The sequence below is a fragment of the Euprymna scolopes genome, chromosome 36 (assembly GCF_053919585.1).
Source record: "Euprymna scolopes isolate OS-2025 chromosome 36, ASM5391958v1, whole genome shotgun sequence".
In the NCBI taxonomy this organism is placed as follows: Eukaryota; Metazoa; Mollusca; class Cephalopoda; order Sepiida; family Sepiolidae; genus Euprymna; species Euprymna scolopes.
Window position 1 is genome coordinate 51855470 of NC_136517.1, and position 27960 is coordinate 51883429.

At 34.2% G+C, this 27960-nt stretch overlaps 1 protein-coding gene and 1 pseudogene across 4 annotated transcripts in view; both read left to right on the forward strand.

The window, feature by feature from the left end:
* LOC145260475 (major egg antigen-like) overlaps window positions 1-27960 on the forward strand; it is a 165899-nt gene that overhangs the window by 65641 nt on the left and 72298 nt on the right. The window lies entirely within an intron of this gene.
* LOC145260920 (5S ribosomal RNA) lies at window positions 18083-18199 on the forward strand (annotated as a pseudogene).

Here is a 27960-nt window from a genome sequence, read left to right on the forward strand (position 1 = left end):
ATGTATTTTTTCTACACATCTAGGGCGAACACTTATTTTAACATAAAGCTGATACAACTAAAGTAATGAACTTTTTTTAATTATTATTTGTGGGATTCATGACAATATAAAAACATAGTTGGTGTTATTCGAATTATTCAGGCTACTATTCTCATTTGGGATATCATTCTCGTAATAAAAGCACGTTATGATCACGTTGACACACCGGTTCTCGCCAGATAACTGAAGTTAAGGCAACGATAAATCTGATCAGTACCAGATGGGTGGCCATAAGAGAATACTACGCGTTGTATAGATGGCGGGGCAGCATTATTGTCCAAGGAAAATTTAGGTACCTCCTTCCCTCTACACCCCCCGCTACTCTGTGGGAGACCCCTAGGCAAAGTCGAAAAATCACCACCACCACCCCCGATTTGGGCAATGTGAGGTCATTGAAAAAACAGGTCACTGATATAATAAGCAAGCACTGATTGGACAGAAAGAAACTGCAACCTACCGTCTGCATAACTGCAGAGAAAGTTATGGCAATACATTAAAATACTTCCGAGAAACAGCGTGAATTGGTTCTGAATAATGAGCAACAATGAATTCATGAATGGCTTGTGGGAGAGAGATCGATCGGGAATCATAGACGTCAATGCCTGTACCAGGCTGTACACCACTTAAATAAAAGGTTCCGGCTGATGTAATTTCTGACCTTCTTCGGGTGCACCTTTTAAAATTTGGTAATCTTTATTAAAAAAAACAACAAAAAAAAACGCTACTATTTCTGCCCAATGGCGACATGAATTTTGACGTTTTTTTTCGTTTTGTTTTTTTCTTTTTTCACAACCCTGTAATCTTAAGAAGTACGTATTCTTCCTATTAGCAGTATCCTTGCAAACAAAGAAAAACTTCGAAAAACGCGACCAGTTCACTGACAAAACAGGAAAATCTTTCTTCTTTGCCACCTGTCATTTCGAATTTCCTATTCGGGATGTCATATCCTAAGTTTCAGACAAAAAAAAAAAAAAATGAAGCTCGATTTTACATATGAGCATCACATTGCTGTAACACCAGTTTGTTGGATTAAAGAATTTGGAGATCATGCACACACGCACAAATTCCAAGTTAGCAGAGAACAAAGAAAAACGAAGAACACATATTGACGTGCCCAGAGTGATGAAAACAAAGTTTCCGGCCACAGTTATGGTCTTTGATGTGGGTTTAAGTGAGGGCAACATCATGCCAACTTACAGCTTCGAAGTTGACTTGAAAGGCAATACCAAAGTGTACCTGGATGTGCCGCAGAGTGTGATGATCCCCTGCTGCAATTAGGTGACCGTTAACAAACCGTGGGTGTGGCAGCAGGACTCGGCACCGGCCCACAAGTTCAAGACCCAGGCTTGGCTTCAGAAGGAGTGCGACGATTTTGTACACTTCTCACACTGGCCTCCTCCTCCCCCGGGACTACTTCGTTTAGTCATACGCCGAGAACATCACCAACGTGACCTCCGACAACACAAAAGCCAGCCTAATCCCCAGCATCCACCGAATATTTGCCGAGCTCCCGCCAGAGTTTGTGGAAAAGGCATGCTCCCGGTTCAGGACCGAATTAAGGCTGAAGGCAACTACATAATCAAGTTATTTGAATTGATTATTTTTTCAATAAAAGTTTTAAAATAAAACTGTAGTGGTGTTTTCTTTGGGGCGATATTTTTATCGTTCCAGCCTGTACTTTCACTAACAATAGCTTCTGTAAACACGTTTGAATTAGAATTGATCACACATCTGCAACTATGATATCATATGGAACTTCATACAAATCATACTGACGCAAGTAAGAATATAATGAAATAGGGGTATGAACACACACACACACATACACACACACACACACACACACACACACACACACACACACATATATATATATATATATATATATATATATATATATATATATATATATTGGTTCCTTTCTAATTTTCTTATTCATTTTCTTGCTTCAGGCAAGAACTGCCTGATGTAGCTGTCATAGTCATTGTTGACCCGAATACTTTCAAATCCTTCTGGATCCATCGTCAGGGATAATTTAAAAGGGTGTTATATTGTTTATGATATTCTACCTTTCAAGTTTTGGTATAAAGAATCCGGACTCATTTACGAGTTGGAAATGGATGAAGTCATTTCACACACACACACACCCCGCAAAGTATAGAGAAGTTGAAATAGGGGTCGTCATTGAGAAAAGTTGAGAACCATTCTACTAGATTTGGGTGGGTGGGGGGCACCCTACTATTTAAGGACTAACCTTCGGAACTCCCTCTTTTTAGCATTTAAAGCTAAAAGTAGCCCGGTACTGCTGTCTGAAAATACAGGCTTTCTGACCTAAAATACGCCAAACACTAATGTTATTGTTTTCCCCCTTTGCAAAATTCAGTCATGTCAAAGTCAAAAACAAAATGACAGCTTTCTTATGAAAAGAAAGGCAAACCAAACACCATGAATAAATATTTGATGATATAAAGAACTTAGAGCATAAAAACTTTTTCCAAATTTAGTGAATTCGGCATTAAATGACCTGAAAATGGTTGATATGCCGTAAAATTAAACAACCAAATCAAATGAAACTTCATAAGTAAATATTTTAAAATATAAAAAAAACTTGAAATATGGATACGTTTTCATTTATTGAGAATGTCGGACTGACTTCCTCATCTTGGTTGTTATAGTCACAACGTTTCGGCCGTTTTGCACTCCGTTTTATCAAAATTACTTGTTTTGGTATTAACCCTAAAAGAGTTGATATGCCGTAAAACAAAATAGTCAAACCAAACTAAAAGTATATCATCGTCTGCCTTGTAGTTTTTAGAAGATGGTAGCTTGGGAGTGAAGGAAGAAATAGGTAGAGGTCGCCATTCAACCTTTTTGAAGTCTTCTTCTTCTTCTTCTTCTTCTTCTTCTTCTAAAAACAAACGTCACGTGATAGAATCCTACGGATTCTGGTATTATCTCAACTCATCTAATAAGGAATGAAGCCAGAAGCCCAGAAGAGTCCCGATATCAGTTCTTATCAGATAATAAATAAATAAATGAATAAATAGAATAAAACCTTTTAAGACAGGACATCATTTCGGGAGGGGAAAGAGGGTTATTTACTTTTAGCCTTTTTTTTTTCTTTTTTTTTTTTAGCGTAATTTTATTTTCCTCTAAATCTCAATCGTCACGTTTTGTTTATTTACTCTTTCGATCTCCATTCGCCACCCTCCAAACCCTTTCCAGAAACTCTTTTTCCACACAGTATCTGTCTGTCTGTCTGTCTGTCTGTCTGTCTGTCTGTCTGTCTCTCTCTCTCTCTCTCTCTCTCTCTCTCTCTCTCTCTCTCTCTCTCTCTCTCTCTCTCTCTCTGTGTGGGGGATGCATCATTGTCTATCTGTCTGCTCCACTATTTTTTCTCTTTCACCTCCCACTCTTTCATTGGCTAACTTTTTTGCACAGTCACTCTCTCTTTCGCTCTCTCGCTCGCTCTCATGCACGCACTATCTGTCTCCCTCCCCCCTCTCTCTCTCTCTCTCTCTCTCTCTCTTTCTCGCTTTAGCACTTTTTTTCTCCCTTTCTCTGTCACTTTCTCTGTGTTTGAGAGAGGGGCGACGTCACTTTCTGTTTCTTTGTTATTCTCTCTCTAATGTCTGTCCCTCTCTCTCTCTCTATCTCTCTCTATCTCTCTTTCTCTCTCTCTCTCTCAATATCTCTTTTCATCTCTCTTACACTATCTCTTACTCTGTCTCTCGCTCTGTATGTTTAAATGTCTGCCTATGTGTCTCAAGCACAATGTTTCGCCTTCAGTCTGTCTGTCTGTCTGTCTCTCTGTCTCTCTCTCTCTTTCCCTCTTTCTCAAACACACACACAATATTCCTCGCATAACTATTCCCTATCTTTCTCTCTTTCACACTTACTCTCTTTTTTCTCTATCTCATTTTCCTCCTTTGTTTTAGTCTTTTATTAGCTCCATACCCGCCATCGTTGCATTCCTATTTATTCTTTCAATTTCCAGGAAATATGGGACAAAGACTAACGAAGTTTTACTAAAGAAATATATACCCCCCATGGGTCGAGGGCTGCATCAGGGTCACGTGTTAATTTTGTCCATCAATTTAATGTCTGCACAAAACGTATCCAATTAGCATCGAATAAAAATTCAATAGTTCATTCGAAGTTTACGACTATTAACCAAATCTCTCTCTCTCTCTCTCTCTCTCTATATATATATATATATATATATATATATATATATATATATATATATATATATATATATAACTACTTAATTTACTCACATAAAATTAATATACGAAAGTATAGATTTATGCGTAAACTTTAAGTATTTACTTCAAGAGTGCTCAATACGTAGGTAGAGCTAGTTAGTAATTTATAAAATATACATGGCGATTAAGCTACACTGAATATTCCGCGTTTCATCCACTCTAGGACTCTTCAGGCATGCCTGGGTCCTAGAGTGAATGAAACGCGGAAAATTCAGTGTAGCTTAATCGCCATATATATTTGATAAATTACTATATATATATATATATATATATATATATATATATATATATTCGTATTCCTGTCTGTCTGTTTGTTTGTTGACAATTTTATTAATATATACAAAAGGTCCATTACTTCAATGTTTCATTTATTTCTGTATATAGTATGGTTCTTTTAAAATATACGATTAAGCGTAGTTGTCGGTCATTGAATGTTGATAACAATCAAGTATGAGCCTTAGTCCAAGTTCATCCACGCACAACTGTTTGAGAAATTGTTTCTGAATTAGAGGTAACATATACGACGATTTTCAACCAATTGAGAGAGATTGGAATGACAAAAAACTTGATAAATGGGGGCTCACGAATTGAACGACAACCAAAAGAAATGCCGTTATGAAGTGTCATCTTTCCTTTTATGCAACAAACACGGCCCGTATCTCGACGGGGTTGTGACTTGCGATAAAAAGTTGGTTCCTTACGACAACCAGCGACGCTCAGCTCAGTGGTTGGACGCCAACGAACTTCCATGGCATTTCTCAAAGTCAGAGTTTCGCTATATATATATATATATATATATATATATATATATATATATATATATATATATATATATATATATATATATATATATAGCTCTTATGCATAGATCATCGTATAACGATTAGATCACTCTCTGACTGACGTAAATGAACATTTAAAATTAAAATGTTTAAATTCGACGTTATTTCACGCGGTTAATGGTAGCCGAATGGATTAGGTCTTCGCTGAACCGAGCCAGAGATGTCTCGTGATGCGGGGTTCGAATCGTTCGACTGGTATTAATCGTGACACCCTGCACTGAAGATTCCCGAAAGGATGAAACACTAGTGTCTGTAGGTATTTAATAATTATTATAGTAAAAAAAATAACTATATATATATATATATATATATATATATATATATATATATATATATATATATATATATGTATATACAGGGTGTTTAGAAAGTCTTGGGAGCATTACAAATGCGAATATATCATGAACTATTCCAGGTAGAAAAATGAAACTGGTGCCATAGTCTTAAACGCATAAAGATTTGATTAATCGTGTAGGATGAGCTCATACCAATTTCATTTTTCAACTCCTAATAGTTTTTGAGTTATTAAAAATCGTTATGTTCCCAAGACTTTTGAAACACCCTGTATAATAAATTCCACAGCCAAACAACGTCGCAGCTCACAAAAGCCATGACAGTCAACGAACCGGATGTCATGGCTCCTGTGAGCTGCGACGTTGTTTGGCTGTGGAATTTATTATATCTACAATCTGTCACATTCTGAAAATCATATATATATATATATATATATATATATATATATATATATATATATATATATATATATATATATATATATATATATATATATATATATATCAGAGAAAAATCTTATTGTTGAAAATATATTCGAATTATTATTGTAAACCTGTAAAGAAAGTACACAAAATTTTACTTATCTGACAATGAGTACAAATAAAATTAAAAGACCTTATTCCGTGGAGTTTTGAAAAATGCAATTCTTCTCATCAGAGGAAATAGGGTTGCAACATATACAATAAATTTCGCAGGTTAATGCATTGAAAGAAACTATAAATACAAAATTAATCATATTTACGTAAAAAGTTATTAAACAGTTAACGTTTATAGGGATTCAAAATGATTATGAAATCAGGAAATGGGAAAAAGCGATAAAAGGATATGGTAAAAATCCATTGAATAAGAAGGTAAAATCCAAAAGAGGATAAATTAAAACGAAGTCAATTGATAACCTATTGGTAATCCATAAGAAACGAGGAAAACAGAATTAGAAACGTCCAGGGTAAATAAATGCTTCCAGAAAAAAACAACAGATCATGGAGAAGTAAAGTTCCATTTTTTAAAACCTTTTTAAATAACGGATAAGGTAATTGGAAGTGTTGAGAGTAAGATTCAAGGGATAGCAATAAAAGATTGAAATGTATGTAATATATTTTCATATGTAATATATTTTCATATGCAATATATTTCATATGTAATATATTTTCATATGCAATATATTTCATATGTAATATATTTTCATATGTAATATATTTCATATGTAATATATTTTCATATGTAATATATTTCATATGTAATATATTTTCATATGTAATATATTTTCATATGTAATATATTCCATATGTAATATATTTCATATGTAATATATTTTCATATGCAATATGTTTTCATATGTAATATATTTCATATGTAATATATTTCATATGTAATATGTAATATATTTCATATGTAATATATTTCATATGTAATATATTTTCATATGTAATATATTTCATATGTAATATATTTTCATATGTAATATATTTCATAGGTAATATATTTCATATGTAATATATTTCATAGGTAATATATTTCATATGTAATATATTTCATATGTAATATATTTTATATGTAATATATTTCATATGTAATATATTTCATATGTAATATATTTCATATGTAATATATTTTCATATGTAATATATTTCATATGTAATATATTTCATAGGTAATATATTTCATATGAAAATATATTTTCATATGTAATATATTTCATAGGTAATATATTTCATATGAAAATATATTTTCATATGTAATATATTTCATAGGTAATATATTTCATATGAAAATATATTTTCATATGTAATATATTTTCATATGTAATATATTTTCGTATGTAATATATTTCATATGAAAATATATTTTCATATGTAATATATTTTCATATGTAATATATTTTCGTATGTAATATATTTCATATGTAATATATTTCATATGTAATATATTTCATAGTTAATATATTTTCATATGTAATATATACTGCTGAGCATTCTGTAGACCTTCAGCGTGAAGGCAGACCCCGCGATATTATTGTAACCTTTTAAAACTGTAAAAGTATTTATCTGATTAATGTAGTGTCTAAATATAACTGGTTATTACGGTTTATCTCCAATATCCTTATGAGTCTGTGATATATTTCTATTGTATGTTCGCCCGGCGCGAACGGAAACCTCACGATATTATTATACTATCGTTAGATAGAACAGATATTATCCTTGTATCCTAGCCAGAAGGCCAAGAAGGTATATTTGAGTTTCACGCACTGTCTAAAAGCGACATCATCTCTTTTTTTATTTTTTATATTGCATCTTCGGTGGTCGAGAAATTCTAGTTAATAAATGGGGGACAGATGATAATATACTGCGAATATTAAATTAGCGTATCTGTACACTAATTTAGTGTTCATAGTATTTTATTACATTCTATCCTTTTTAATAAATAAGGTCACCCAATCGAATAATCTATAATCTGGAAACCGTGACGCGTTAAAGATACTATGATATTAAAATATGGATTTTTATAATCGCTTATGTTTGAATTCATGTTTTTAAACATGACGTAAATCATAATTTTGTGACGTCAGACCAAAGCTATAATTTTTTTTATGCAAACAACTTAGTAGTCCTATAGTTGACTCATCAGAAAACTTATTGAAGGAGGCCCTGAAGAAACACCACGTGCCTAACAAGATCAACATCTAATCATGGAATATTATTATTTTAAGATGAGAATCGGCACAACGACTGTCATGTTGGAATTGGAATAAGTTGGGATGTAGAATAACAACAGGTTGTAAGATGTAAACTATTTCACGTTAGTCATTAATATGTCAATTAAATATGATGAGAAAGAATGCACAACCCCATTAACGGAAACGAGAGCTACGCGGTCATCAATCAGAAGCTGTATAGGCAGCAGGATCATCATAGCGTCATCTGTAGTTGAAGGAATGTGGATATTACAAGATGTAGAAGAGCTAATTCCGGATGAGTTTCAATCTGGCAATGTCAAGGTCACTAGTTTTGAAGCGAGGCAGTATTTCTTTAAAAAGATCCGCTTTACCGTACTGAAAAACAAAAAAGTGTGTAGACGTTCAAAGTCTGCCTAACAAATCTTACCGTACGCCAAAACAAATATCTATCGCAGATCTTGGAGGAGGATGAAAGAAGCAGAACGAATCCTATTGGTCGGATTGGACCACGTCTAAGTTGATTAGAACATGACTCAAATGTTGATATTTGCCACCTTTACTGTGTACGTGAAATGCAAACAATGATGACACGGGTATAAACTACACGCTGACGACAATATTATTCCCAAAAGGAATACAAGATGGGTGTCCCTGGGACATGAAAAACAGGTCTACCAAAACAAATCTAATTAAACAAATTAAATGTCATCGGATCGCATCGTTCTCAAGCCTTTGACCATGTATGGCGGCCGTAGTAATCCAGTGTGATCCAAGCTGCAAAAATTAAGCGCATATATATATATATATATATATATATATATATATATATATATATATATATATATATATATATGTATATATATATATATATATATATATATATATATATATATTATAAATTACACAGTAATCCACGATTGCACAACCTTGCCTCACAATTACTTCCGCAGCTACTCTTACAAGGGTTTCTATTGTCTCTTGAAACTGAACAGAGGCATTGCACCGTGTAAAACACACACCCACACACACACACACACATACACATACACACACATATATATACATATATATATATAATATCAAGTTCTGTGTGTGTGTGTGTGTGTGTGTGTGTGTGTGTGTGTGTGTGTGTGTGTGTGTGTGTTTTTCTTCCTTTGAAGATTGTAATGCTGGGTATGGGGCAGCCAAACCAGCTGCCAACATTGCCCCGCTTTTTTATTGAAACCAACCGAGAGCTCTTTTTAGTATCCTCGCTCTTCCCTTAAGTGCAATTGTCTGAATCTCTTTTGCACTTGGTTCACCAGGAATATTAGTTAGGTAGGACTTCAGGTTCTTCTTCATAAGTCCTGTGGCACCTATGATAACTGGTATGATCGATATCCCCTTTAGGTTCCAGTTTCTTTTCATATCATACATGAGACCTTGGTATTTGGTCTGTTTCTCTCTTTCAGCTCTGTTAAGACCGCTATCATTAGGAACAGTCACTTCAATTTTAAAAAGCTGATTACATATAATGATAGAAGATGTATCGAGACACAGGAATGGGTATGTTTCATCTGGCAGAACGGTGGTTCATTAAAATTGTGGGGTCTGCGTTCGCGCCTGGTCCACAAAGTATGGAAATAAAAAATTTAAAAATTAAAAGAAAACTTTTACAAGTGTTTTTGATATAGATGTACATAAGAATACTTTGATAAGTATGTTTTAACTTAAATAGGGATGGTATAATAAAATTGTGGGGTCTGCGTTCGCGCCTAGCCTCCATAGAATGGAAATAGGCACAAACTTTAATAAAGACCTTTTATATCTATCTGCGTAAGTATACTTTGATAATTATGTTTCAGTTTGAAGAAATATGGTATAATAAAATTATGGGGTGTTCGTTTGCACCTGACCTCCATAGAATGGAAATATGTCACAAAGTTTAACAAGTTTTTTTTTAATATAGATCCATAGAATATTGTGGTAAGTGTTTCAGTGTGAACAGGTATGGTATAATAAATTATGGGGTTTATCTATTTTATTTTTACTTTCGTCATATTTTGCTTTGGTTTTGATACCCCCAAATTCAACCCAAATTTTCAACCCTTCCTTTTCATAAGCTATCATACTTTCATAAATCAGAGTCCATTTTCTGTAGGCTGTTTTTGAACCCAGTCAACAACGGGTACTTTTGCTAGTATATATATATATATATATATATATATATATATATATATATATATATATATATATATATATATATATATATATAGCAGGCCGCCCGGCGTTGCCAGGTTGTAAAATACGCTTAAATATTATATTTTGATTAATGCAGATTTCGTATTTATTATTATATTATATTGGACCCAATATATAGTAATGATTTAAAAAGTTTTGGAAAAAATCACTATTGCGCCACTACCGAGAATCGAAACCAAAACGTTTAGCTAGCGATTTACTTTTTTTTACTTATATAATAAGTTTCATGTCTGTAAACCAAAAAAACAAACAAAAAAAAAACTGACAGGAGTTTGCTAGGCAAAACTTTTAAACAAATATATATACGCATACATACATATATAGAGAGGAAGAGGTTTGTGTTTACTATAACCTTTTTACGCGAATATTACGCAAGTATAAATCATGTAGAATATCTGCATGAATATAATTACTAGGGCTATGACAAGAGAATGTTCTTTGCATTATTTTGACTCCCGAGTATATATCAGTTAATATCTCTTTTTTAGATAGAGTGATGTGGTTCTCGATTGATTAACTGTGTCGGATATATACTAGAGAGTCAAAACAATGATAAGAATATTCTCTTGTCATAGTCCTAATAATTACACGTAATAGTTAACTAAAGATGATCATCCCATAAGAAAACCGAAAAAAAAAACTAATAGAGAATTAATTAAAATGAATGTTTAAAAGAATATGCAAATTAGCTAGATATTTTGCAGATGAATGCAATTCCATGACCCATATATAACAATGTTACTTTTCGTCATTTTTAAATGAATAGAAAAAAAGTGTTTTTAATATGAATATCAATACACACAAAAAAAAAATATAGGCATATATATATGTGTCTGCATATATATATAGGGTAACCCGTATATAAGAGATTTCTTCTACGGGGGAGGGAGGGACTCTACTGCTCTTTTATATTCAGATTACAATTATATCCGGGGGTTTTATATCCGGGTTACACTGTAAATTAACACAGGCTTTAATTTGGTACCACCGAAAATCTCTCTTATATATGTTTGTCTTATATTCGGGTCTCTTAAATCCGGGTACATTATGTGTGTATATATACATACTGACATAGTTGAATTTATGCTAAGAATTACGAAATTCTATTTCATGATCTGAACTTTGAATGCACTTGTATGTAGTCAAATTACTAAATGCTCACTGAAAGTAACAACTGCCGTATCTATTGCTTCTTCCGGTCCAATTAACCCTATAAGTAATTGCTAAGCGCGTTAAAAGAATTTATGTGATTTACATACCGTTAACTCGCACCAATGCAAAACTTCGTAAATCCAATTAAAATAACGATTTTATCTCTGATTAGTGCGTCTTAAAATATTTACGATTTAAGCGCAGTTTCACACTGAATAAACTTATCAAACGGCGATGATTAATAAGAACTTCTTTTTTTAAATCGAGAAACAAAATACATCGACGTTGATTCTGGTATAATATTAACACTCTGGGGATGTTGTTTCTCATCTTTTTTGCTTGTTACGATGCACATTCCATTTAACGTCATCCGGGAACCAACACGTTGTATACATCAGTGGACAAAAAATATAAATTTATTTCAAGGCGCTTTTTTTTTTCTGTTGTACGACATTTATTTTCTTATTCTCTCGTTACGGCTGTGACATCCCTCGAGTGATTGTCTTCTCGGGCGTCATTTACGCCTCTTACGTGATCTCGAAGGTTCTTCACGTCTCCAACGGGATGTCCTTTGGAAAATCTTTATTTTCCCTACCGGTGACGTCATTTCGCAGACATGTCCGCGCTGTGTTACATTTATATGTGCAGGAATGTTTTAGATTTTTTTTTTACATGTAGGTCACCACTTATCAAGGCCCAGAAGCCACTCGGAGATAAGGGTTATTTTGTGTACAGTAATCAATGGGATAGTGTTGCAGTATTCATTAGTATTGGAGATTTGATAAAGTGTCATTACTTAAGGTGGCGGTTCATCAGGAATTTGTTTATGTTGGACTTGAAGGCATCCATGTTGAAGTCAGGAGGGAAACAGGCAAGCGGTAGAGAGTTCCACAGGCGTGCAGTTCTAAGAATGAAGTTTTGTTCATGAAATTTACGTTTTGATTTAGGCACAGATAAAGAGTGGGGAAAATTATTGACAGTGGTTTCAACTAGACGGGTGTTTATCGTGAAAAATTAGCGAGGGGGAACCAGAGATTGGAGCTCAGACGAGCACCTGCCATGGAAATAACGATAAAACAAGGATAGGCTCGCGAAGTCTCTTCTGTGGGAGGGAGGTTGCAAGGAAGAGAAAAGGGCATCCCCCACTAAACCACGAAGTCTATTTTGTACTCTGTCAAGGCAGGATAGCTCCTGCCCAGATGTGGCAGCAGTATTCCACGTGCGTGGCTTTGATAGAGAATTGCATCAGTAGTGAGATATCTTCTGGAGCGGTAGAAGGATCCCACCATTTTTCCAGCGACCTTGGTAACAGACTTGATGTACGTGTTCCATTTCAGATCAGGAGTAAAGGTCAAACCCAGAAGCTTGTCAAGACATGGGGCCTCCCCTAGACGAGATCCATCCATTTCAATTGATGCCAGATGGGGATCAGAGTGTTAATGATGTAAAGATAGGAGCTTGGTTTTAGATGCATTAAAGGTAACCAGACATCTCTTCTCCCACTGTACCACGCGCTCGAGATCAGAGGGGAGAGAATCAGAGAGAACTTTGTCATTGCTGGAATAAGGAGACGTATGACGTAAATGATGAGCCAGCGTTACGAGAGATGGCTATAAGAATGGGATGCTGTAAATAATTAAAATAGAGAAAGAAGCGATAAAAAGCAGTGAAATATAAAGAGGGTGAGAGAGAGAAAGAGAGAGTCCATTATGACATCACAATGGATTCTGATTTTGTAAAATCCGTTGACTTTATCGAACTTGTAAAAACATGGCTATCAACCAACTATCTCATGGGCATTTTTTTATTATTTGATGTAATGTTTCTTTACATATACCTGGCAACAGATGATGAGACTCATCTGTCATAATACATGCAAATGTAAACAAATCTGGATAAAAATTCCATTAATGAAGTTGTCAGTTGAATGATGAACAATACTATGAGAGGATGGAATAGACATTTTAATACTAAAGAGGATAGCTCGACAACAATTTATTAGCCTTGGACTTGAAGACGACCATGTTTTGGTCAGCAACGAAACAGTCACATGGTAATGTTTTCAAGGATAGAAGGTTCTTGGAAAGTAACTTTATTTCGTTTAAGTTTCCCTTTAGTTTTAAGTTGTGCAGAGGAAATAAGGGAAATTTCTTTAGAGTTGTGATGGGCAGACGTGTGTAATGTTACTGAACACGTTGTCGCCTCAGTAGTAAAGTAGAGAAAGAAGAGAAAAGAACTTTAACTCGCTTTGTTGTTGTTGTTGTTGTTGCTGTTGTTGTTGTTGTTGTTGTTGTTGTTGTTGTTGTTGTTGTTGTTGTTGTTTGTACAACGACATTTATTTCCTTAATCTCCCACCACACATGACAAATGATTGTTTTCTCAAACGTGCTCTTGAACGTCATCCACTTCTCTAACGTGATCGTCTTCTCAAACGTGCTTCCTCTCCTTTTTATCGCCTTCTTTTTTCCTTACCGCGACGTCATTTCGTTTACATTTGCATATAGCCGTTCATGCTATGTTACACGTGTTCTTGCTGCAAATTTTTTGCGGAGAACCAGAAATTAGGAGTTCGGAAACGTACCATCCGTGGAAACAACGATAGAGAAAGACTAGCTATGTCTAATCTCCGAGAATGGGTCTGTAAAGAACAGCAGAGGTTATCTACGACTAGATTGCGAAGACGATTTTGTATTTTGTCAATGCGATAAAGTGTACTTTCTAACCCAGTAGTCCATCTTCGGTCGACGATCATATCAAGAGTTAGTTAATCACTGGAGTGCTAAAACGATCCAACAATTTTTATCCAGTAACCTTGACAAACGTTTGGATTACAGCGTGACGAAAGCAGAAGAAAAAGAATATTGCTTGTGCGTCTGCCCATTGGATCATATTTAATCATATACGCTTTTATAAGAAAGAAAGAACCTACTAAAAAAGTAAAACACAAAAAAAAGATAAAAACAACATTAAAGGTATAAAAATGAGAGAAAAAAAATCTTTTAACTAAGTTGAACACATTTATTTCTATTCACACCAGTCAGGGATAAGTCCTCGACAATCGATCAAGCAGTAACTCTCTTGCTGTCAGATTTAGGTATGATCCTGTTCAGTTTTAGGAGTTCCATCCTCCCAGGTTTTACCTTCTCCTTAGTTTATATGTATATATATATATATATATATATATATATATATATATATATATAATGTGTGTGTGTGTGTGTGTGTTTATAGAAAAAATATGTTTTTTCAGTTATATTTCACTCTTTATTAATACCAATCCTTTTTATTCATTTATTGACGTGTCGAAAGCAATAAATAGTAAGATGAATAAAATCTTGAAAATTTCGAACATAGCTGTTTTGTCATTCATTTTTCATATATATATATATATATATGCTAGCATTTCGCCCCGGCGTTGCCCGGGTGTTTGAGGGTGTATGCTGAGCAAAAAAAAAAAAAAAAAGAAGAAGCAAAGGTCAATTTTTTTAAATTTGACCCCTATTATGATCCCTTAAAATTTATTGTTGTGGGCTCCAATATAGTTATTAAGTTATATCCATGTCCAAGGAACCTATATCTTAAATTTCAAGTGTTTAGACCCAAAATTGTCGGAGGAGTTTGGTAGAGTTCTCAAAGGTCAAATCGTTGAACTTTGACCCCTTAACAGACAAATTTCAGGCCGAAAACCAATCACATCGATTTTCCCAAATCTCAGTACTCTGTATATCAAGTTTCGAGTCTGTAGATGTAAAATTAACAGAGTTATTGCGAAGGAAAATGTACACAGACACACCGACAGACAGACAGACACGTTAATTTTTATAGATATACTAGCATTTCAGCCCGACGTTGCCCGGGTGTTTGGATGTGTATGTTAGCAAAAAAAAAAATGTGGTAGTAGGAAGGCAGGCTCGAACCCGTGCCGCAAAGGAGGAAAAGAACGGGGTAAACCTAACGTTTATGCTGTTATGACCACCGCCAAACCGGAAGTTACATTTTTTTAAATTAAGGCTAGACAATCTAAAGGAGAGGATAACTTTCAAAAATATCGCCGAAAAAAGCGACCCACCCCTCTAGAAAAGTCCCTAATTGAAGGGGAAGATATTAATGTTTTTAGCCAATTTTTCGATATTTGTTCTATGAAAGGTCAAACTATGAAACGATACTGATCTTGGTAAAATCCGTTGCGTCTATTGAAAATTTAAGGCAGACATGCAAACAGACATACATACATTTATATTTTGGTAACTAAAAATTTTCGACCCAAACTAATGAAAAAGCTTGCCCTATCTCTGAATACCCTTTATGTAAAATTTCAAATATTTAGACCAGGAATTGTCTGAGTAATTTGAAGAGACCGCAGAGGAAATTTTTTTTTAACTTTGACCCCTATTATGACCCCTTGTCCAAGGAACCTATATCTAAAATTTCAAGTGCGTAGACCCAAAATTGTCGGGGGAGTTTGGTAGAGTTCTCAAAGGTCAAATCGTTGAACTTTGACCCCTTAATCGCCAAATTTCTGGGCCAAAACCGATCACATCGATTTTTTCCAAATCTCAGTATCCTGTATATCAAATTACGAGTCTGTAGACTGAAAATTGACAGAGTTATTGCGTAGGGAAATGTACACGGATACACATACAGACACACACACACACACACACGTTCACACACACACACACACACACACACACACACACACACATATATATATATATATATATATATATATATATATATATATATATATATAATGTTCAAATCAGATAATTATATATTTTTTAAAACGTCGTCTTTCTCTTTGATCCACCTCAATGTATTTTGTCTCCTAGTTTCGGTAAGTTTACTTTGCCCATTGAAAAGTATGACAGCAAAGTGTGAAGAGGAATGTATATATGAATGTCGATTTTCCCCTGAAACGCCGAAACAGGTGCACAGTTGGCAACTGATACTTCACTAAAAATAGTTTTATTAATACTGCCCTTCCTTCCACGAAAGTACAGTGCCCCCTAAATAAACAAATAAATAAAAAATATTTTGAATATCCTGCACTTCAGTGTATGTTCATTTCTATATTAATAACCATCACTAATTAATAAAATTATCAATTTATTTAGTACTAGCAGGACGCGTGTACCAGCGTTGTCCGGTGGAAATATGACACAAAGCCAGAATGGATTCGATAAACGCGCTGAAAGAAAATTAAACTACGGTTGTTAGTAGAAGCCCCCGTCAGGCCTGGAGAATAGCGGGCACCGGCAGCCATAACCAAAATGAAATCATCTGGCTTCCACTGTCGGACATTGTCTTGCAGTGGCAGCTAGCGAAAGTCACTTTCTATCATTTTCAGCAATAGTTGTTACTGGCAATTAGTGTTGGTTTGGAGCGATTGGTATGGCGGATACTGGTAAACACTGGTGCCTTTGCACCTGGCAGTCACTGGCGTCCATGATCAATGTCGGTTTCCATTTGACTGCTTCGTACTTAAATCGCCTGCCTTCAACTGTCCAGCATTGTTGGGTACTGGTTATCACTGGATACCTGTGGTGAGCGGTGATGGTCACTAGAGATTCGTGCTGTTTTGATACGGTTACTTTGGTTTAGTGATAGACACTCCCTGCTTTTATAACTGTGACTATCGGTTCCAGACTTTCACTGGCAGTCATAGCCAGTATTAGCCTCCATTCGATTGCTCCGAAATGAAATTGTGTCTTTAATAGCGAGCACTGATAGTTGTTGGTTTGTATTTGCTTCCTCTTTAAGTATCGTTTCTTTTCAGTCACTATCGATCATGACCAGTGTCGAGCCTCATTGGACTGCTCTAAAATGAAATCCTTCGTATTCAATGGTTGTGCACTGTCATCCATTAGCGTGTACTGTCATCCGGTGGTGGGCACTATTGGTCACTGGCGGTTATGACGGTGATTGTTGGTAACTAATAAGCAGTGGCCTTTTCAGACGGTTGGTGTCACTTTTTACAGGGACAGGCACTGGCAGGCAAATCGCCTGACTTCAATTATTGGGCACTGTCACCCAGTGACGGGCACCATCATCCATGGTGGTCATTGTTCTTTTAAAGTTATTATTATCATTTTATGGCAGGTGCGACCATTGTTGTTTTGAGACGGTTATTCAGATGGATTGGCGTTTACCCGCAGTAACTGATGGTTACTGGTTGCCTTAAAAACTGCCAGTTACTGATCGTAACTGTTGATCAAAGGTTGCTATGAACAATGTTGTGTTTTGTTCCAAGCTTGGGAAAGCAAGAAACACCCTATTGTTCGTTCTATGCAATCATGATTTACTGCATCGGTGTAGATATGTTTTTGTACTTATGCAGAATACGAACCGTGCTATTTTTTGCAACGATGTTTAAGTAACATTTAACTTTATACGATATTGTTTGTGTATTAAATTGTTAGTTGAAAGTACATGGTAGTTACATAGAAATCCCTCACCTCCCTGGTCCGTATCCATTGTCCGTATTATGCACAAGTACCCATTTTTTAACTGATAAGCACATAAATAGAGCACACATATGAAGAAAATATATATGAAATGTTCCGTATTTTATATACGGCATAATCACGTTGACGTACCGGTTCCCATCAGATCACCGAAGTTAAGCAACGTTGAGCCTGGTCAGTACTAAATGGGTGACCATTTGGGATTTCCAGGTGCTGTATGTGCTCTCCGCTTATCTCGGCATTGTTTCCAGTCGTCCTGGACTTCTCTTTGCCACTGGACTCAAACAGTGCCGATTCAGGAGAGGTGTGGTTGGTGATTGCGCAATCCTTGCCTCACAATTACACTCGCAGTTTCCCCTATGGGGGTATCCTTTGTCTTTCGAGACTGGGTGGAGACGTCGATTCGATGAGATAATTTTGGTGAACGAAATAGGACGTTTATTTTTGTAATGTTTGAAACTCTCAAGTGTTGTAAGACTGAAGAATGAAAGTCTTCGATTACTGCCCCTTCCATAACATAATAAGCTTAATTGTTGTCGCATTTATATATTTTTGTAAGTTTGCGTAAAATTCTGGAGCACCACTGACGACGAGGACAGCGATGGCGACGGTGATTGCGACAACGGCAATAACGATAAGGAAATGAAAAATATTTTATTTTGAAATGTCAGTTCTGATATCCCAATCCAGAAATAAGCGTACAAAAGCAGATATTATTGTGCAACGTTCGTTACAGTTCAAACTGTTGTTTTTGTTAACACCATGTTGTTTAGTTCTCGATAAACTTTTTTAACTAAGCGAAATTCCCATAATCTGATATTCCCTGAATCCGATAAATGTATGAGAACAGCCAATCAAATTGACCGGAACATAATGAACTGTGAAGGGAAGAGTTTGTATTTACGTAGGATAACCGAAAGAACGAATCTTAAAGTATAGAATAAGAAAGTAAACATGGATGGCGCGGTTGTAAAAAATGTGGCAAACGTATAAAAGTTCCCAGTCTCGTCGAGGAGAGTGAGCGGATTAAATAGAGTGAACAAGTATTCTATTACCACCTATAAATATGACGTGTTTTGGAGAGTTACTCTCCTCGGAAAAATTATAGGAATTTACGACATTGAATAAAATTGACTGGCAACATCCGGAAAACATGCAGCAGATATTGGCAGATAGTGTGACCATTTTTCTAGAGGGGGAAACCGTCTCTATTTGATAAATGTAGAGAGTAATCCAATATTTATTGAAATAAAAAATGCAATAGCGTAATAACAAACGACATTGTTTTTAAATAATACTTAAAATATAATTTTATTACCAACTTTAATTCACCGTAATGCATTGCGATTTTTTTGTAAAAATGTTATCCATTTTATAGTTGTCATAATAGTTGAAAAAAGACTGTTAATCTCGAAATTTTAAAGGAATTTAAAAATATTTATTTATTTCCTATGAATCAAATGATTATATTATTGGCATTCTTTTCCTCGATATCTTTCTAGTTATAATTCTTTCTAGAAAAACATTGGGTACTTACCGGAGGGATCGCGTGTGAACATTCATGGTGTCAAATGTTTTGGAATGAACTGGATTCGAACTTGGCACATTCAGGTTGTCAGTTCGTGCCGGTGGACATTTAGCTATCGTCATCTCCCTTGAAAATATTTAAACTGTTGAATAGAAAGTAATTTAAGCATGTGTTAATCCCATGAGGTGTTTTCTCACCCAAATTTGGCTAAAGTGCTCATAATTCCTAGTTGGCAACTTATGTTTTTTTCCTCACTTCGAGTACTCTTTGGCTCAGTGAGAGTATAGCACAGTTGTATCTCGGTTTTTCTTGGAGATAAATGTCGCTTCCCGGGGTTCTACCGTAATAATTGGGTGTAAAAAATAATTGTGTAAACAAAACAAGCAACATGGCAAAAGAAGAAAAACATAAAAATTGAGATAAATTGTACCACAGTAGAAACATTGTTATAATGAGAAATTGATCTCAATGTTTGTACATCTTAATACGGCTATCAGACATTAAAAAAGCACTTCCTTAAACAAGACCAGAAGAAATCGGTGACCTTCGCCAAACGTTGTAAGATCTCAACAAGAAAAAAAAATTTGTCCATATCACCTTAAGTAAGTATCATGGAACCGAAAATTTGGGTTTAAACATGAAGTAGAACACCCAGGATACGGCATTAAAAATAAGTAACAAAGGACAGTACAGTATACAATACAAATGTGTATAATCAATAACACCGTAAGGCGGGGCAAATAACGTAACCAAGGACCAGAAAAGCAATATTCCACATCGTAATCTAAAAAAAATGTATCCTAGGGCCACCGTATCCTAGGGTTCTACTACATAAGTAAATAAATAGTTCATTTATGTGGAAAAACAATCGTACATAATGTTATCTATATATTAATGCGATAACGTGTGTGTTATTTTGTGTGTGTCACGCTTACATCTTTTTTCTTCTGAGTGACTGCCGTTTAATTGTTATGACCTTCAATTTCATATAATAAATAATTTTAGCAAGAATTCTTCATAAGTTTTTGTTTCGGTTTTGATTCAAGCTGATGCACCCAAGTCATATGGATATATAAATATATATATATATATATATATATATATATATATATATATATATATATATATATATATATTATTATTATTATTATTATTATTATTGCAATCACAACTTTATAATATATTAGAATCAATAGAAAATTAACTCTTTAATAATATATACGAAATCTGCATGAATTAAAATAATTTAAGCGTATTTTACGATCGGGCTACGCCGGGCGTCCTTGATAGTTTAGTTAATGGATTTTCAAATTTCTCATTATATCGGGGCTTCTACTATCGTAAAATTGATGCCAGTATTTGCACAGGCGTACCAGTACATCTTAATAAAACTGTCGGGTATTTAAAAAAATTTCTTCGGTGAGATTAGAAGAAATCAATAATCAGAAGAAATCAATAATCGAAAGAAATCAATGATACTCAGCAACGCCGTTAGATCTTGACTATAAAAAATATGTCTAAATCACCCAAGGAAGGTTTATGGAACGGAAAATTTGGATTTAAAAAATATTAATTTATTTATATTATTTTAATTGGAATTCATTATTGAGATGAGTATTATTTATATGAATTTTATTTTATTGCGGACTATTATCCTCATCTCATCTCCTCATCAACAACAACTAAAAAGATGAGGATAACAGTCCGCAATAAAATAAAATACAATTATGTATTTATTTTAAAAAAATCCAGGCGTCAAATGGTTTTTCTTTTTTGTTTTGTTTTTAAAGAGATTATCAACAATATATTATTTATTATTATTATTATTATTATTATTATTATTATTATTATTATTATTATTTGTCATCCTAATATTTGTCTTTTACTAATTATTTGTATCTATTTATTTATCTACACCCATATATATTTATCTCGAAAAGATTTTTTAAATAAATAAAAAAAAAAAACGAGGAATAACCAAGTATTCTGATCGTTTTACTTCTATAAGGTTGCAATGAGAACAGATTGAAGTACACCAACCAAGTAATATCCTACAGAAGACCCAATAGCGTCTGCCAGGCCGGAAATGTACGTATAAACATCACAACTTCCGGTTCGAGCAGATTTTTCCAGATCAAACTTCTAAGACAGATTGACGAGTCCCACACGATCATTTTAAATTGGATTTTTTTTAAACCGAGTGATCCGATGCGTACCCTTTTTTTTCATATCAACGAATTTCAAAAGAGTTTGGGATGATACCTTACATGTGAGGATAATCCTAAGGGGGCATATTTATACATTTTTTACTGATTACAGAGGAAGCCATGATACCTAGGTGTATGTGTATATATATATATACATATATATATATATATACATATATATATATATATATATATGTCATCGACATACAGTACAGTATCGTTGTGTCACAACTCATCAGTGCCGCTAGACTAGCACCTCTCTCATGCCGAGGATTGAACGTAGAACCATCGCGTTCACAGTCGGCAGTTCTACCTATCGACCCACGGGAGCGGTACCCGCAAATAATCTCGCCAAATGTCTATTTTAAACAAACATTCGTCCACCAATTATTTATAAATATTTTTCAGCCAATTAAGTAGCGAGTGAGATTATTTACGACGGTGCTCTACCTAAAGAGGGGGGGGCGCCTTAACATATATTTGTAGTCATCGACATATAGTCCTGTTTCGTTGCATCAAAACTCATCAGGGCCGATAGACTAGCACCTCTACCAAGCCGAGGATTAATCTAGAACAATCGCATTGACAGTCGGTAGTTCTACCCATCGACCCACGGGAACGGTACCCGCAAATAACCTCGCCAAATGCATATTTTAAACAAACATTCGTCCACCAATATATATATATATATATATATATATATATATATATATATATATATATATATATATATATACTAGCATTTCAGCCCGGTGTTGCCCGGGTGTTTTGTGGTGTATGTTGAGCAAAAAAAAAAAAAAGCGGTCATTTTTGTTAACTTTAACATTTATTGTTTTGGGCGCAAATCAAGTTATTAAGTTAGATCCATGTCCAAGGTATCTATATCTAAAATTTCAAGTATTTAGACCCAAAATTGTCGGAGGAGTTTGGTAGAGTTCCCAAAGGTCAAATCGTTGAATTTTTACCCCTTAACAGCCAAATTTCTAACCGAAAACCGATCACATCGATTTTCCCAAATCTCAGTATCCTGTATATCAAATTTCGAGTCTGTAGACTGAAAATTGACAGAGTTATTGCGTTGGAAATGTACACATACACACAGACACACATACAGACACGTTCACTTATATATATATATATATATATATATATATATATATATATATATATATATATATATATATATATTATGATAAATTTTTTTTTTTTTAATTCTTATCCACATACGCAAATGTTTCATCCTTCTTCCGGGAATCACCAGTATGAATGATGATTGTTCTGTCGGTCTCACAGTTCGAGTTCCTAGATGAACATTTAATTTCCATTTTAACACCTAGAACCATTCCACCAACTACAGTTAATGAAAGAGAATTACGTTCTAATTGAACAAAAAGTTTTAAAAAGAGTATAATTAACCCGAATAATCTGTTATATTTAACGCGATTTACGTAAATGAAAGAATGCTGCCTAAATACACAACATATATATTACCAATTGAGATAGACGGTATTGAAATATATAATCAATTAGCACAAGTGCTTCTTGATAGCTCAATAGTGCAACACTAGAGCTATAAATATTTTCACAGTGGCCGCTTTAGCAAGAGTAGATACATATTTCATTGTTAATTTTTAGTTAGAGTTTGTTATTAGCAATATTCGCATACAATTATTTCGGCCAATTGCCGATGAGTTGCCTAGCTGTTATAATGATAATTGAGAACTATTATATACTTAATTACCTGCAATTGGCCGAAACAATTGTATGTGAATATTTTTGAAAAAAAAAAAAAAGAATTTGTGTCTATTCTTATTAAAGCTGTAGGTTGTGTGTATGTGTGTGTGTGTGTGCGTGTGTGTGTAGAGGTTTCTATTTACTGGCATTTAACATACTCACATATATATATACACAGGTGCGAGCGACGTGTACACACGTGCATTAGAGTTCAGAAATTCAAAAGGAATGGTGTTAATTAAACGAAAAAAAAACAAAAAAAAACAAAGATTACGCTTCTGCGTGGTAGTAAAATATTTCCCAGTTGGCATTCCATCAAGTACAGGCCGTCCATCCATTGTGATAAAAAGTTTTGAGTGTTTCTGCCGTCTAATAATACGGCCGATCTACAGCAAACAATAACGAAGATCCAAGTTTTTCTTGTTAAAAAGGTTCAACTTCCATTTGTAATGTTGACACGTATTTCTTTTCCCAGTGCACACGCGCGTACACACACATATTTTTCATTTTATATTTTAAAACAGTACTCTACGTACACGTGTTTCATTGCTCATCGGCGTACAGTCAAGCTACGTTTATGAGCTATAGAGCAGCGAAACATATACGTAGAGTACTGTTTTAACTATATATATATATATATATATATATATATATATATATATATATATATATATATATATATATCAATGTGTTTACGTCCAAAAATGTAAGCGATCTTTCTTAGGGAAAATTAATTCTCTGATCTCCTAGGTATAAGACGCCTATACTGAATATCTAATTATCGCTAAAAAAAAATCAACAAAAATTGACATACATGATTATCATTAAAAATAATAAAAAAAAGTTGACATATATGTATATATATATATATATATATGTATATATATATGTATATGTATATATATATGTATATATATGCATGTATATATATGTATATATATGTATATATATGTATATGTATATATATATGTATATGTATGTATGTATATGTATATATGTATATATATATGCATGTATATATATGTATATATATGTATATGTATATATATGTATATGTATATATATATATATGTATATATATGTATATGTATATATATTTATATATATATATATATGTATGCATATATATATATATATATATATATATATGTATATATATGTATATATATATATATATATACATTTATATATATATATATGGTTGTAGGTTTAATCCCTATCTAAAGAAAAGTGCTAGTCTAGTGGCGCTGATGAGTTGTGATACAACGAAACAATACTTTATGTGGATGACTATATATTTAAGCCCCCACCCCTCTTTAGGTAGCACACTGTCGTGATTGTATCTCACCGGCTACTTCACTGGCTATAAAGCGAAGCTCGCTGTTTGTTTGTAAACAAACAAGCAGCTTGAGCACTGTAAAAACGGTGGGCAAGTCTTTATTTAAATGGACATTTGTCGAGGTTATTTGCGAGCACCGATCCCATGGGCCGATGGTAGAACAGCCGACTATCAACGCGATGGTTGTAGATTCAATCCCCGGCTAAAGAAAGGCGCTAGTCAAGACGCACTGCTGAGTTGTGATACAACGAAACAGTACTGTATGTGAATGGCATATATATAAGGCTAGCGCTTTAAGAGAATTATAATTAGGTTGTCAACTTTAAATGCATAATGTTGCCGACAGCCTTTTATATGTGTCCCCTTCCTTAGACATAAATAGATCTTGATTCTCTTTATTCAAACTGGTTAGTTTGGTGACCGCCCCGATCTAAGCGTTCAGACAAAAGTTAAACTTTAATCTGAGAGTTTTCGAATCGTGTGAGCGCAGAGAAATCATTATCCGTGCTGATGATTTCCGGGAAAGGACGAAACACATTTGTATAATAGTTTTCATAATATTACACCCACTCACACTCTATCTATCTTTTAATTCATTGCTAATCGTCTGAGGCACCCTTACTTGGGAATGCTGACAGGGTTACCCAGGCATATTTTGCTGGTCAGAGTGCTTCTCAGGGAGGAGGAGGTCTTCGATCCCACTTTCTAACCATCGTGTCTAATCTTTCCGTCGTTTGAGGAAGATAAATACTACTACACTTTAATCTTCGCCAAAACGCCAAGAAACAGTTTCTTTTTTTTATAAAGTCGAAATTAAAATGCTTAGAAATGCAACGAGAAATTGCGATTACAATACTAAGATGAACAAAACAGAAAACAGTATTCGCGTTTAAATCTAGAGTCTCGCGTGATAAAAAAAAATGTCAGTTGGCAGGTCTGCAATATCACTCTTCAAATTGATTCAAAATACAAGCGTCTTGAAAACAATCGACCAACACACGTGAACGCCCTCAACAAGTGTAAAGACGCTGTTCACGTTGACACGCGTCTCCTCTGAAATATGTTGTCGATGAGACAGGTGTACTAGCAATAGAGAAACGCGCAGGTTGGCAAAATGAAAACATAACCAGAGAAAAACAACACGAGCTTCTACCTCTGATCCCAGATCGGTTTTTATCTCTCCCCCACAACGGACAGATGTAATACAAAGGTCGGGGAAGTTGGATTTGAAAAGCCGGCGCCCTAGAACAAAATCACTTTGGTCTGCAGAAAAAATGCATGGACAGCCCAATCGGCATCCTCCTGTAAGTTCGTCTCACGCGATTAGCAATAAACTAACTTCTCCAAAGGTGAGGAGGTAAAGCCTGAAAGGGTGAACCGCCTGCAACTGAACGTGGTTATACCTCAACCAACAGGGAACAAACCACCTCGCCAAAACCGATCAATATACTTTTCTTTTGAATCAAATCGTCATTTATTCCTGTGATAAAAATATTGTGAAGTTGTTGATAAAATTTACAGTCCTTTCTACAATCCAACTATTTTTGGTTGAAATAAACTGCAGTTTATGCATGAATTGCCCACCAAGTTTTAGTCGTAAATATCCAACAGTTTCCGAGGGGTTTTGTTATTGTTCGCAATTAAATGAAAAACAGATCTGGATACGGCGGGATTTTTTAAATAACCAACACAATCCTCTCTAAGAACTGTCCTCTGCCTCTCTCTCTCTCTCCCCCCTCTCTCTCTCTCTCTCTCTCTCTCTCTCTCTCTCTCTCTCTCTCTCTCTCTCTCTCTCTGTGTGTGTGATGGTCACTTCAATTCAGTTCAAGAATATTTCAGTGATGGATGTTCAACAGTTTTTTTTTTTTGTTAAGGGGGGGGGTCATCACCGTTCAATATGTGTGATGATCACTGGTGATTGTCTTATTAATGTGAGGCCTGAATGGACTTTTCATTCACTGGCCTTTAATCCATATTTTTTATATTTTTTTTTATTTATCTTGTGTACGTTGTTCTATGCTATACTTATCCATAATTAATTTCTATAATATTATCTGTAAAATATCTGAAATAAAGAAATAATGATAATAATAATAATAATAATAATAATAAAAATAATAATAATAATAATAATAATAATAATAATAATAATAATAATAATGCTGATGTTAAAAGGACAAAGATTTTAAACCTTCAGTGACGTTTTGGACATCCTATATATATATATATATATATATATATATATATATATATATATATATATATATATATATATATATGCATAGATCATCGTATAACGATTAGATCACTGTCTGACTGACGTAAATGAACATTTAAAATTAAAATGTTTAAATTCGCGCGGTTAATGATAGCCGAATTGATACGGTCTTCGCTAATCGAGCCAGAGATGTCTCATGTTGCGGGGTTCGAATCAATGCACTGAAGATTCCCGAAAGGATGAAACAGTAGTGTCTGTAGGTATTTAATTATTATAGCAAAAAAATAATTTTATATATATATATATATATATATATATATATATATATATATGAGAGAGAAACAGAAATACATTGTGATTAATTTGAATCTGTAATTTCATTATCTTTTTCAAATATGATTTTTGAAATGTTCGTTTTAGTATTGCCTTATTAATTTTAATAGATAATCGTTTAATAGTAATAAAACATGCGAAGGTCACGCAGGGGCGAGAAACACCCTCACACCTATTATCAACACGTGTATATCACAAAACTATTATATAAAATTATAGAGAATGCCATGGTTGCAGTACTCGCCGTATCCTTTCAATATAAAACCCCCGGCAAATGTAAGTAGTTATTAATATTTGTATTAGCATGTTGATTATGGTTCGTATTGCAATATGTCGGATAAAAGGTAATATAAACCCTGTTCCTTTCAGTTTCATACTATAATTGGAGTGCTGAATGTAAACATGGTCCGTTTATTTTTTTTATATACAATGAGCCAGAATTTCACAGTGGGTCACACTGACCTTTCTTCGACTTGGCTCATGATAGATGCAGTTATGTCTAGCGTAGCTGCATCGGAAGTTTTGGCGAATGAATTATACGTGGAAGGCCCAACACGTAAATGTTTAATGAATGTAGGTAGAACGTAATTTGAAAAATGTACTAGTGGATCGCTTGAGACAAAA